Raw genomic sequence first — 14962 nt, forward strand, 5'->3', positions numbered from 1 at the left:
ATTGCATTATACATGTATTTTCATACAAAACTTATTTTCATATTGGTCATGATTGCAAGAGAATATTCATAAAACCTAATTCTAATTCTTAAGATATTATTTTCCTCACTGACTTTTTGTACCTCTTTATACCATTAGGCCAATTCTCTCTCTTTTTTTAAATGTTATTTTCTTCAGTGTTTTTTGTGCCTCTTTTAAAAAATTGTTTATTTTCTTACATTACTTTCATTTATTATTTTCCCAATTTTCCTCTTATCTTTCTTTAATTCTTCAAAGAATTCTTGCTGGCTTTGTGTTAAATTCATATTTTGTTCTTCTGAATTTATGTCTAGATCTTCCCTGCCACAGAAGTAGCTTTTTATGGGCCAACTCTTTTATTTTTTACTTATTTCTGGACTTAATGCACTAGTGGCTACTAGGAAACACTGGATTTTCCCCCTCTGGAACCTCTATTGGATAAATTATTCAATAGAAGAGGGTACTATTAACATGAGACACCTCCCATTCTGTCATCCATGTGAAGTGAGCTAAAGTTCTCTTCCCTTTCTACCTAGTGTGCAGGTACCTGTGTCTCCATTAAGGCAAAGTGCCTAGCAATATAAAAGCTACTATATATGGTTGGAGTTTTAATTCTACTTTTCCAATTACCAGGAGGATAGACTACAAAAATCTAGGAATATATCTGCTCCCTTTAGTCAGAACCTGTATGGTGAATAGTGCCTCAGACTGATATTCATTTTTGAAGAGACCAAAATTTCCTCTTTTCTTTTCTTAAACTTCTGACCACCTCTGTCTTTCCTTCATAAATTGAGAGTAAGTCAAACAAAAACACTAATAATAACACCTGACATACCAATGGTTATCATTTTCAGAGATTTTGTGACAAAGGCATCACTTTGATATAGATGCCTTATTTAAATAATTCTGTAGAAAGAACACTGGAAGAGAAGTCAGAAAATTTTAGTTAAAATACCAGTTCTTTTTTTTTCACCCATTACTTGATCTTGGATAAGTATTATAATAGCCATGAATCTCATCTCTTCCTTCAGTAAATGAGGAAGTTGAGCTAAATGATCATGAAGGTCCTTTACAATTATAAACCCATAGGATGCCTGGATATGCTTCCCTTTTGTAGACAAAGTTTGAGCACTGTGTTCTGCTTACTACCGTTATTTTCCATTCTATAATATCAATTGAACAATATTGACCTTTGAATGAATCACTATATGCAGCCACCATACACTGGCTATATATTTTGTGCTTAGCACTTTGCTGCCCAACTCTTAAAATTAAAACACTGGTTCTTTTCAGCAGAGTCTAAATGAATCATACCCACTAGCTGCCTCTGTGAGACAGGTATTGCCAATAATCATTTATTAAAGAAAGGACTAATTCTCTAGTCACTAGGTTATCGAGTAGAGAAGGAAATGGCAAGCCACTGAAATATCTTTGCCAGAAAAACCTCAAATGGGGTCACAAAGAGTTGGACATGACTGAACTGAATGAACAAGATGGTTATCTAGATTGCCTCTTTTTCTCCCATTTCTTGCGATGCTTACTTTGCAACCATTTCACTATTTATTAGACAATTTGGAAGAAGAAAAACACTTTGGAAAAGTAAATAAAGTGAAAACTCCATTTGCCTCTCTAATTACCCATTACATCTACTTAAAGGGTTGATGGAAAAAAGAATCTATATGATAATAATTGGCTATAATAAAGGATTTTACTTTATGTCCATTTGATTTGTTTGTTAGCACTCTCACCTGAAGTCTGATGTAGGTGATAAGAGAGCAAGTCTTGGATGTGAAATCAAGGTCTGCTTCTTTACTCATACTAACTGTGTATAGTAGACAAAGAACTTTTTTTGGAGGCAGGAAAACTTGAGGTCAAATTTTATCTCATACATATATTGATTACATGACTCTCCACAACTCATTCAGCCTCTCAGTAAAATGGAAAAATCTCTAAGGCTAGAAGTTACAGAGAAATTGCCAACCTGTGCCAGTAGAGGAAGTCTCCATATATGGTGATATATATATATTTATATGTACACACAATACATGCATATATGTATATATACATATAGCCATACACATAAATGTATATATGTATACATGCATATATTTCTATACATGTACACATGTATGTATATGTACACACAACATCTGAATATGTATATACTTGTATTTTTTTCCTTGAAATCTTTCCCTAAATTTTGTCTTTGTATCACTACTGCCTAGCTTTGCACATAGTTGGGCCTTATTAATGATTATTGATTGATTTAGTTTGCTAAGTACAAAATGTGCCTAGATATAGAAGATCATAAGATGTATAAAGAGACGTATGTCTGTGAGCATATACACATACATATTTGTATATTTGTATATGTATATACACAAAAATATTCATATGTACTTGTATAAGATTCAGTGCGGTAGAATGGATAAAAAAAAACCTTCCAAATAAAAAAGAAATGAGTTTAAGTCCTACTTCTGACACATCTGGTGATTTGACTCATAGACAAATCCCATAACTTTCCTGTGTCCTTGACAAATGTCTTAAACTTTATAAGTTGAAGGAGTTAATTGATGCTCTGCAATGACAGTTTTTTTTCTCACCAAAAGTCTCTTACACTGGTGAAATCAGAGGTCCAGTCTAAGAAAAATATTATAACAAATACTAAGGTAGAAATATTCTTTGTCTTTGTCCAGAATGAGACTAAACTGGAGGGCATTTAACTGGTGAACTTTAGAGAAAATTGAAGTTTTAAAAATATTTTTGTTTGTTTGTTTTTGTTTGTTTTTTAAACCCTTAACTTCTGTGCATTGGCTCCTTGGTGGAAGAGTGCTAAGGGTGGGCAATGGAGGGTCAAGTGACTTGCCCAGGGTCACACAGCTGGGAAGTGTCTGAGGCCAGATTTGAACCTAGGACCGCCCCCTCACCCCCGTCTCTAGGCCTGACTCTCAATCCACTGAGCTACCCAGCTGCCCCCTTAAAAATATTTTAATTGTCCAGATAGAGTAGAAGTTACTGACCTCAAAACTTCAGCCTCTTGAGCCGTCATTTTCCCTGGGAATTTGTCCAACTTATTCTTCAGACATTGTCTGAAAGATACCTATGTTGCAGCTTGTCTTATGACATCAAATAGCTAGCATTGATGTGACTTATTGGAAATACTGAGTTCATTTCCACACAGTTATCATGCAATATGGACTTGAAATAAAGATGAAATAGCCATATACAGCTTCCACACTGACACCTTTATTTCTAGATTTCACCTCTTTTATATTCTTTAAAGAGAATGAACAGTGAGGTGGCTACTTCTGCATGATCAGAAAATGGGGATTGATGCATGTCAACATGTAGTATAATTTAGGATTTATGAGATTTTTAAAAGAGAAAATAGAATGGAAAGTTTTACTTGTACTTTTCCTGTTTAAATCAGGGAATTTTCCCCTTTCTGAGCCTAATTCTTTTATCATAAAAATAGCACTGAATAGTGAAGAATTTTTGAGATATTTTGCTTCTTTATTGCTAATATTTTACATGGTTTGGCTTTTACATCATTTGAATTCGATTTTAGAAATTAAAGGTCATGAACAGTATAATGGTATGCTCTTGTTTATAAATATTAAGACTATGACAATAAATCTGGAAGAGCATCTTATTAGTGTTCCTAAGTGAACCCATTTTTATAATATTTAATCAGGAAGTTTCAAATCCAAAAATTCAAAATTATCTGATGTATATGTATTTGCATCCATCTACTTGTGTATATACACAAGTCTGAAATTTTTATGGATCTATGATCACATCAGGAAAGGTATTATATTCAAAGGTACAGATGAGAGGGGAAGAATAAGTATTTCTCAGGGAATTACTATGTGCCTGACATTGAGCTCAGAACTTTGCAAATATTATCCTATTTCAGACCTAAGAGACATACTATTATTTTCCCCATTTGCTAGTGCAGAAAACTGAGGCTTATAGAAGTTAGTAATGTTTCTAGGGTCACACAGCTAGTGTCTGAGTCTGGATTTGATCTCAGATCTTCCAAACTCTGGGTCCCACTTCTATCCACTCATCACCAGCTGGCTCTGACCAAATCATACATGCCTAATCCATTGTAACTCTTGTCTCTTTCTTGAATATTTTTAACAGTAATATTTTACAGTGTTATTCCTGTCCAGTTTTTAAGTGATTGTGTGCAGCAGCCTACTCACACTCACTTTGAATTTCTGTCTGTCTGTTTTTCTCTCTGCCTTTCTGTCTCTCTCTGTGTCTCTCTGCCTCTCTGTTTCTCTCATTCTGTCTCTCTCTGTGTCTGTTTCTCTGCCTCTGTTTCTGACTCTGAGTCTCTGGGTCTTTCAAAATGTATGTTTCAGATTTCCAAAATTATGTTGAATATACTTAATTATGGATATGCATCTCAAGCAACCTTCCTTGGGAACTGCCCTTTTCTGAAAATTGCCTATGTGCAGTTCATGTACATAATTATGTACATAATAGAAACCTCACGGAGACTCCACAGGGAGCAATACCTTTTTCTGGCTCTCTCCTCTGCCAAATGACCTAATAACAATCTTTTTTAAAAAACAGATAACATTTTATTTTTAAAAATTTTAATAACAAAATTCTACATGGATTTTCAGGTTATTTAAACAAAACTTTCTCCCTCCCTTCTTCCCTTCCCCCCTCCCAGAGCTGACAAGCAAATCAATCTGCATTATACATGTACAAATAGGTAAAACATTTCCATATTATTCATTTTATGAGTGAATAATCTTATAAAACCAAAATCCCAAATCATAAACCCAAATAAGTTAGTGAGAAATCATATATTTTCATCTGTATTCCTACTTCAACATTTCTTTCTCTAGAGGTAGATAGCATTCTTTTTCATACATCCTTAGAATTTCTCTGGATCGTTATATTGCTATTAGTAGCAAAGACTATCCCATTTGATCATTCTATAATATTTCAGTCACTTTGCATAATGTTCTCCTGGTTCTGCTTATTTCACACTGCTTCAGTTCACAAAGGTCTTTTCAGTTCTTTCAGAAATCATTTTGTTCATCATTCCTTAGAGCACAATACTATTCCATCACCATCATATATGACAATTTGTTCAACCGTTCCCCAGCTGAAGGACATCCCTTTAGCTTTCAATTCTTTGCCATCACAAAAAGAGCAGCTATGAATATTTTTTATACAAACAGGTCCTTTCCCATTGGTTTTTATTTTATCTCTTTTGGATACAGACCTAGTACATTATTACTGAATTAAAGGGTATGCATTCTTTTATAATTCTTTGGGCATAATTCCAATTGCCCTCCAGAATGGTTGGATCAGTTTACAACTCCACCAGCAATGCATTAGTGTCCCAATTTTGTTACATCCCCTCCAATATTTATCGTTTTCCTTTACTGTCATATTGGTCAATCTGATAGGTATGAGGGGATACCTCAGAGTTACTTTAATTTGCAATTCTCTACTCAAGAGGGATTTAGAATTTTTTCATATGATTATTAATAGCTTTGTTATCTTCACATGAAAACTGCCTATTCATATCCTTTGTCCATGTATAAATAAGGGAATGATTTGTATTCTTATAAATTTGACTTAGTTCCTTATATATTTGATGAATTTTAACAGAGAATTTTCTCATAATTTTTCCAGTTTATTGTTTTCCTTCTAATCTTTTTTACATCAGTTTTGTTTGTACAAAAACTTTTTAAAATTTAACATTAAATTATTCATTTTACACCTTTTAATATTTTAATATTTTAATATTAAAATCTTGTTTGTTCATAAATTCTTCCTTTCTCCTTAGATTTGACAGGTAAACTAATATTCTATGTGCCCCTAATTTACTTATAACATCTCTATTTATGTTGAAATTATGTACCCATTTTAACTTTATATTGATATAGGGTATTAAATGTTGATCTAAACCTAAATTTTGCCATATGGTTTTCCTATTTTCCCAGCAGTTTTTTTCAGTGAGTTCTTATTCCCAAACCTGGGATCTTTGGATTTATCAAACACTAGATTGCTGAAGTCCTTTACCCCTAATCTGATGATTACTGCTTTATTACTGTTAGGTCACTGTTCACATTTTTTTCTTTAGTTCCCTTCATATTCTTGACTTTTTGTGCTTCTAGATGAATTTTGTTATATTTTATAGTTCTATAAAAAGTTTATTGATAGATTGATTACTATGACACTAGATAAGTAATTAATTTAGGTAGGATTACCATTTTTAATATATTACCTCAGCCTCTCCAAGATCAATTAATGTTTTTCAAATTGATTTGATCTATCTTTATTTGCATGAAAAGTGTTTTGTAATTGTGTTCATATAATTCCTACATTTGTCTTGGCAGATAAATTCCCAGATATTTTATATTGTCTTGAGTCATTTTAAATGAGTTTCCTTTACTAACTCTTGCTGCTGAGCTTTGTTAAAAATATATAGAAATGGTGATGATGTGTGTGGATTTATTTTATATACTGCATCTTTGCTAAAATTATTATTTCAACTAGTTTTTAGTTGATTTTTTAACATTCTTTAAGTATAACAATGTATCTTCTGCAAAGAGTGATAGTTTAGTTTCCTAACTGCCTATTTTAATCCCTTCAATTTCTTTTTCTTCTCTAATTGCTGCCACTAGCATTTCTAGTACAATATTAAATAATAAAGGTGATAATGGGCATCCTTCCTTCACTCCTAATCTCATTGAGAAGCCATCTAAATTATTCCCATTGCAGATGATACTTGCTGATGACTTTAAATAAATACTATTTATTATTTGAGGAAAGGCCCTTTAATTCCTTTATTTTCTTGTTGTTTTTTTTCACTAGTAATGGGAGTTTTATTTTGTCAAAGACCTTTTCTGCATCTATTGAGATAATCATGTGATTTCTGTTAGTCTGATAGGGTGAATTATGCTGATATTAAACCAGTTTTTCATTCCTGGTATAAATCCCACCCGGTCATAGTGCATAAACTTTGTGACAAATTACTGTAGTCTCTTTGCTAGCGTTTTAGTATTATTTAATTATTTATTGTTAAGATTTTTGCATCAATGTTCATTAGAGAAATTTGTGTACAATTTTCTTTCTCATGTTTTAAATCCTTCTAGCTTAAGTATCAGCACCATATTTTCTTCACTAAAAGAATTTTTTAGGACTCCTTGCCTTATTTTGCCAAATGTTTTGAATAGGATTAAGTTAACTTAATTGGGATTAATTTAATTGGGATTAAGTGTTCTTTAATATTTGATAGAATTCACAAGGTACTTTTTAAATGTTGGTTTGCAAGGATTGTCAGAGTGGTTTCAGCCTACATTGCTACTGTCACCATCTTGGCTTTAACCTAATAATCTTTCAAAAAGTTCTTTTTAGGTTTTGTTCTTAATTGACAAATTACAACTCTGATTTTTCCATTATATTTTGCTGCAATCTATGGTATATTACTTAACTTATTTCCTTATTGGTAACTCAATGATCCCCCAAAGTCCTATCAACTCTATCAGCTCTGATTTTTCTTAATGCAACAATCCTCACACCTTGCCTAATTGACATTTTATTCTTCATTTAAAATCATGTGTTGTTCCTAGTCCTTCAAGGATGATCTCCTCAGTTTTTGTACTAGCTAAACTAAATGTTTTATTGTTAATGCATATTTAATTTATATTTAACTTGTTTTGTGAGTTCCCTGGATAAAGGACAATGTCCTCTGAATTTTATAGTTTGTAAATTTTCAAGCACTCTTATGATACTTTATAAATAATAAATAAAAGTAAGAAGTTTCAAATTTACAAGCATTTCCAAAGGGGCCAAATGTTGAATTTTGTAATGCAAACTGCCACAGGATAAGTTGAAAAGGTGACTAAAATAGATTTTTCTGCATACCAAGATGATTTGTTTTCATCCCTCAATGGGCCTTGGGAATCCTTAACACTGTCAAGAAAACCAACTTCAAAAAATTACTAAAACTTTCATTTTAGACAGGTAGAAAATCTTTAATATACTTTAGTAACAGCAAGAAAAAAGAAAAAAATTGTAGAGTAGGATAATGTTATTTTCTAAACAGGAAAAAAGACCCCAAAGATTTGATGCTGATTATGAAAATTGAACAACTAAAGTTGACCAAATTCAGGGGAAGTGGGTGGAATAGAAGAATGACTTCCTGGACCCTGAGTAGTTCCCCTACCTCTTTCTTTATCACTTGCTATCAAGGAATACACAATTATTTTTTTCTGACTCACATCAGTGCTATCAGCTCTCTATTCCAAATATCCCAGGTTGCTGGATGAGACCAGCCCAAGTACAAAGTCTAACTTCAATTCTCTGGCCTTTTACCTCCACAATCAAGTTCATGACCAAAACCTCAGACACTAAGCCTATCACCTCTAAGAAAAGAGTCCTATGCCCTAGAGTTTTCCCATGCAGGAGGATTTGAGGACCACCATTCACTGTCAGCAAGGAGTCCAAATCATAAGATAAGAGACATTGGTCATAAATTCACTTTTCTCCCTTACTCTACATCTCACTCAGGAACAATTGTGATGCCCTTTATAAACTGATGAAGAATGGAATGAGAACCAAAAATTTTGTTTATACAATTACAATGCCATAAAGACAAGCAACTTTGAAAGCTCTAAGAACTGTGGCAAATAAAATGATATTCCATGATTCTAAAGGACCTGGTATGACATTGAATAAATTAATTTGGGTAAAACTATCATTTTTTATATTGGTTAAGTCTATCCATGAGCAGTTACTGTTTTACCACTTGTTTTAGACTTGGCTTTATTTAGATGAGAAGTATTTTGGAAATTGTGTTCATAAAGTTCCTGGATTTGTCTTGGCAGGTAGATTCACAAGTACAGGTATCCATTCCACACTGCTGGGGTTAGGGGTGCAGTGCTCTGAAGACCTAGAAAATCTACATAAAATTCTTTTGCCTTCCCTTCACACCAGAGAAGTCTAAATATTTTTTTCTTTTTCTTTTATGGATTATTTGTAGTAGCTTATTGTAAATTTTGGGTTAAGTGTGCAATTCTGATTTCCTACACTTTTTTCTTTAATCTTCTGGCCTTCATATGTCATCTGAAGCTTCTGCAAAACTCTTTTTTAAAATTCCCATTTAATTTCTTATGCTTACCCACAATATATTGAGTAATATATTAAGACCAATATGGGAAAAGTTGTCATGTGGAAGGGATAACTGTATTTTAGATTTCTATAGTTATTTTAAATGGAATTTCTCTTTCTATTTCAAGCTGCTGTACTTTGTTGGTACTATAAAGAAACAATGTTATTAATTTATTTTATATCCTACACCTTTGCTGAAGTTGTGAGTAATTTCATCTTGCTTTTTTTTATCAATTCTATAGGATTATCTAAGTATACCATCACATCATTTGAAAAGAGTAATAGTTTAGTTTCCTTGTTGTGTATTATTATACTTCCTTCAATTTCTTTTTCATCTCTTTTTGCTACAACTAGCATTTCTAGTTGAATCTGTGGTGATAATGGGCATCCTTGCTTGACCTCTGATCTTATTGGGAAGACTTCTAGCTTATCTTTAATGTATATAATTCTAGCTGATGGTTTTAGATAGATTCTAATAATTTTAAGGAAATTTCCATTTATTCTTATCTTCTCTAATGATTTTTTTGAATAGGTGTTGCATTTTGTTAAAAAAGCTTTTCCTGTACATATTTAGATAATCATAGCATATCTGTTGATTTTGTTACTGATATGGTCAATTATGCTAAATAGTTTTCCTAATATTAAACCAACTCCTCCATTCCTGGTGTAAATCCCAAACATAGTGTATGATCTTTGTGATTTTTTTTTTAACCCTTGTACTTTGGTGTATTGTCTCATAGGTGGAAAAATGGTAAGGGTGGGCAATGGGGGTCAAGTGACTTGCCCAGGGTCACACAGCTGGGAAGTGGCTGAGGCCGTGTGATATTTTTTCTATAATCTCCATGATAGTATTTTGTTTAAAATTTTTGCTTCAATATTGACAAAAGAAATTTGTCAGGACACTTTCTTTGCCTATTTCTCCAAATATTTTTGGTAGGATTGGAATTAATTATTCTTTAAATATTTGATAGAATCCACTTTTAAATCCACCTGTCCCTGCAGATTTTTTCTTTGAGAGTTCATTGGTGGCTTATTTAATTTCTTTTTCTAAGATAGAGTTATTTAAGTATTATGTTTTCTTCTTCTATTAATCTGGACAATTTATATTTCTGTAAATATTCATTCATTTTACTTATATGGTCAGATTTGCTGGCATATAATTGGACACAATAGTTGAATTTATCTTTTAATGTTTTTTTTTTCTTGATACTTACATTTGTATTTCAAAAATTTATACTCAGTGTATGTTGGGAAAAAAAGGAAAGAGAGAAGGGAGGAGGCTTGAGGTAGTGTGGTGGAGTTTCCCTCTGACTGCCAGATGATCTCCTGCTTCTAATCTCAGGAGATCAGTGTTGTATTGGGAAGCTGTAAAATGACTGGGGTCTGTAACAATCAAATCTCCCTAATCCTTTGGTCAATGGAGGGACACACCCAGAAGTAGGCTTGACTGGAAGGGAGGGGTAGGATCTTGTCTACCTGCTCCTTTACTTCCCCCCTCACTAGGCAGTTGGAAAGTCAGTTACAGTATGGTGGACAATCTGACTTGATATCTTCTGGGCCAAAATGGTAAGTGGAGAAAGGCAAACTCCTTATGATTATATCTTTCTCTATATTATTCCCCACAGGATAGAATAGGAGAAGCTTGATGTCTTTGAAGCTCACAGGCACAGAGTTTAGGATTAACTTCTGGGCTACAATTAGGACGAATTTGGCTTGAGGAGGTTGTGAGTATACTCCCAAAATATATCTAGGCACTGCTCCCAGTTGATAAAAGGTTTAATGATAGGTGGGAATGAGAAGGATGGGAGATGGATAAGGATTGATAAGGTCAGGGAAACCCTCAAACAGTTATGTCATAACAGCCCCTCCCCCCAAAGGGGGATAGGTATCCTGAATAGCTGATCTGCTCTCTAACCCTATAAATATTCTTCTTCTATATCAAGATAACTAAACTAAGGTAGACTGCTATATTGTTGAATGTCTAACCAAAGTAAATAAAGCAGCTTGGCAGTCAGGAACTAAATGGCTCAATTCAGAGTTACCCAGATTATCCTTCTGCTCAGATTCAAGACCCAAGTCCCCCAAGACCAACCCAGGACTCCAGACCAGCAAACAGGGTGACCTGCCTTCTTCTACCAGGGCTCCAACTGACTTTAACTTCTCCCTCTCTTAGAGTTCTGAGGGGCACTATAGAATTCTGTGATGTAGCCTGAACCCCTCTCTGCAACTTGAACCCCTCTCTGCAATATGAATCTCACATCAGGCATAGTGATGTGGGCTGAAATGTTCTACAACTCCTGCCAAGTAGCTGTAAACAATCAAAACAACATGGGAAAGAAAACCAGTTGACTAACACAGGGCCATGTTTTTCAGTTAAGACATAGAGGTTACTTAAGATTTACAATGACGAGAAAACTACTTATATCAGATAACTTAAGTCTGAGGTTAAGGAGCATCAGTTTACTAGTCACAGTGGACTATGTCCAAACAACACTCATTTCCACAATCACTGCCCTCCTTTGGAGTCTGCACAGAATCAGACAGAAGTAACCTGAAGTTACCCTGAGTTATTCCATTTACATTGTGGTATGCTCTCCCCTAGTGGGCAAGCAATGAATCACGGGTGAAGCCTTGCAGACCAAAGTGAATTATGGGTAAAGTTACATCAGTACCTTGGGAACAGACATGGTAACAACTGCCCAATCAAACCTTAGTAACTAACCTAGGCAAAAAGCATTCCTGAAAACCTCTTAGGGCCTTTCCACTACTGGACCACTTCATCACCACAGTCTTTCCATTACCACATCTTTCTATAACCAATCCTTTTCCATCACCATGGCCATACCACCTCCATCATTTCCTAAAAGCAACAAAGCTTACTTGACAAGGAAATTCTGAGGTATTAATTCTTTGGACAAGATGCAAATCTTGCTCCCCCCACATCAGTAGCTATCAGAGATGTCAGAAGAAGAGGAAGTGGGGGGGGTGAATTTCTTTCACTTCTGCCTTTTCAGCAGTAAATAGCTCTGCTACCAAGATGGCACCCACAGTCATTAAGCAGGGGACCCAGCTCTGACTGTCCTACCCATCATGGCTCTTACAGCTTGACATCCTTTTCCACCATTCTCAACATGGCTTTAAGAGTGCTTACTGTCATCCCTCTTCTTGTCAGCCATGAATGGAGAGTAGGACAGAAGTTCTTTGCCTCAGCTTCCTGTTCCCAGCTGGATCCTGATTGCCAGTGTGCTGGTGAGTAGGGAGCAGAACAAAAGTGACTCCTGGCTCCCATCCATTTACTGTTGCATTCTACGTCCATCACAGTGTTTCTGCCACACAATCAAATGTAATGAACTTCTCTGCTAGCAGCAATGCAATGATTCAGGACATTTCTGAGGGACCTATGAGAAAGAATGCTATCTGTATCCAGAGAAAGAACTGTGGGAGTAGAAACACAGAAGAAAAACAACTGCTTGATCACATGGTTCGATGGGGATATGATTGAGGATGTAGACTCTAAACAATCACCGTAATGCAAATATCAATAATATGGAAATAGATCTTGATCAATGACACATGTAAAACCCAGTGGAATTGCACTTCAGCTATGGGAGGGGGTGGGAGGAGGGGAGGGAAAGAACATGAATTATGTAAACATGGAAAAATTTTCTTAATCAATAAAAAAATTAAAAAACAAAACAAAAAACATGTTTCTGCCACCAAGGCTACCACTTGCTGCTGCCATTGCTAAGCACTGCCACAACTACTGTTGAGATCAAAAGACCTTGAGGGTGCTTCCCTTACCAATCATCACTTCTATGACAAATCTAAGCCTTTTATCTGCCTGGATGGGTCTTCCACTATCCCCTTTGATAAAACAAATGTGGACTACTATGATTGTCAGGATGACTCTGATGAACCAGGGACTGCTGCCTGCCGGGAGAGACATTTCCACTAAAGAAGTGCTAGTTATAAAAGTCCCACTACATTCTCTTGAGCTGTGTCAGTGATGGGATCTCTGATTCCTGCAATGCCAGAAATGATTACAACATTGGTATCATCTGTGAAAACACATGCAGAGAAATGGGCCAGAAGGAAAAGGTGACTCTGGAACAAATGGCACTGGCTGCCTGTGAAAGCTTCTGGCTCAAGAAGATCCTAATTGAACAAGGGAAGAAGATCCAAAGTGGAAATGTAGATCAAACTCCTTTCTTTGCAAGAATAGAAGAAGGCCCAGGAGCAGCAGATGGTGATGCTGAGAAGAGTGAAGGAGGAAGTAGAGAAACCTGTGAAAGAATACAAGGAGTGGCACCAGAGGCTATGGGAAGAGCAGCAGGCAGCAATCAGGGACACATGGGATCAGGAAAAGGCTGCAAATGCTCTCCTGGCACTAGAAGATAACACTGATGAAGTTATTTCAGTGAGTGAAATTTGGATCCACCCAGAATTACACTAGGTGGTGATAGGACTTTGTCAGAGGCAGAAGTCCAAGCTCCTCCTGGAAGAGGGCTTTTAGGTGATACTGCCAGCTTTGGGGCAGCTATCAAGGAGAAGTACCAGTGGGAGTCCCTGCTCACTGTGCCACCTCTTGCTGAGACCACAGTGGAGAAGATGCTGAAGGCTCCTAAAGAGCCAGCCCCAATAGAGCATGAAGATGAAGGAGGAAGTTGGAGGAAGAAGCAGAGGAGGATGAAGAGAAAGAAGAGATAAGCACCAAGGAGGATAAGAAGCCCTTGACCCCACAGCCAGTTAAGGACGGTGAAGAGGCGAAGAAGCACAAGATCCGTATGATGAGACAAGCCAGGACTATCGTGATTCTGCCCAGGAAGCTTGCAACCATTTTGAAGAAGCTGAAAAGTTACTGATGGAGATGGAAGAGTTCATCAGAAACCATGAGCAAGAGATGGTATGGTAAGGAAATTCTGGATATTGACTATTATATTCCTTGAATTTTCATTTGAGATTTTCTTTTGGAAGGTTTCTAGTGGATTAATTTAAAGGTCCTCAAGCCATTTCATTTCTGTGGATTTGGGCAGTTTTCCTTGATGATTTCTCAAAATAGGAATCCAAATTCTCTCTTTCTTTTGGGATGGCTTTCAGGTAATTCAATGATTCCTAGATAATCTCTCTTGAATCTGTTTATAGGTAAGTTATTTTGAAATGAGATCTCTTACATTTTCTTCTATCTTTCTGTCAGTTTTAAAAACTTTGTTTTCAGATTCCTACTTTAAGGGTTGCATTTTGAACTAGACAACAGAATTATGGAATTCCTCTTGGTTGAAGATTCAAGATACAGATAGTAGTGAATGGTTCCAAACTCTGTCAGCTACTTGGAAGAGTCTGCAATTTCAGCATGATAAGGTTCTTTTCCCACTCTCCTTCCCTGTTCTTCAATTCCTGATCTGTCCTGGTCACTTTTCTACAACATTTATCTATGATTCTACTGTGAGGTTAGACTGACAAAGTTGCAGCCACACCAATAGCTGGTTTATTCTGACAGTCTGTATCCAAATTCCTGCTGTAAGGTTAAAGAAACAAAAGTATCCATCTTAACCCCGAAATATACTTCTTGACGAGTTCACCTGCCTATGGACTGATTAAAGACTTTGGATTAAAAAAAAACACAACTGGTTCAAAAGTTAGAGGACCTGGGATTAAATTCTTTTCTATCCAAGTGACCTGAGCAAGTCATTCAACTTCATTAAACTTCAGTTTGCATATTTGCAAAAAGAAGATTTTAGACTAAATGACAAGAAACCTCTTTCCAATTCTTTATCTGTGATCCTGTGATTATAAAATA

The 14962-nt window shown here is 35.4% G+C and overlaps 1 pseudogene; it reads left to right on the forward strand.

Moving 5' to 3' along the window:
- The first annotated feature begins 12296 nt into the window (after positions 1-12296).
- On the forward strand, positions 12297-14077 carry LOC123250375 (annotated as a pseudogene).
- Positions 14078-14962: the final 885 nt, after the last annotated feature.

Source organism: Gracilinanus agilis, chromosome 1 (genome assembly GCF_016433145.1).
Source record: "Gracilinanus agilis isolate LMUSP501 chromosome 1, AgileGrace, whole genome shotgun sequence".
NCBI lineage: Eukaryota > Metazoa > Chordata > Mammalia > Didelphimorphia > Didelphidae > Gracilinanus > Gracilinanus agilis.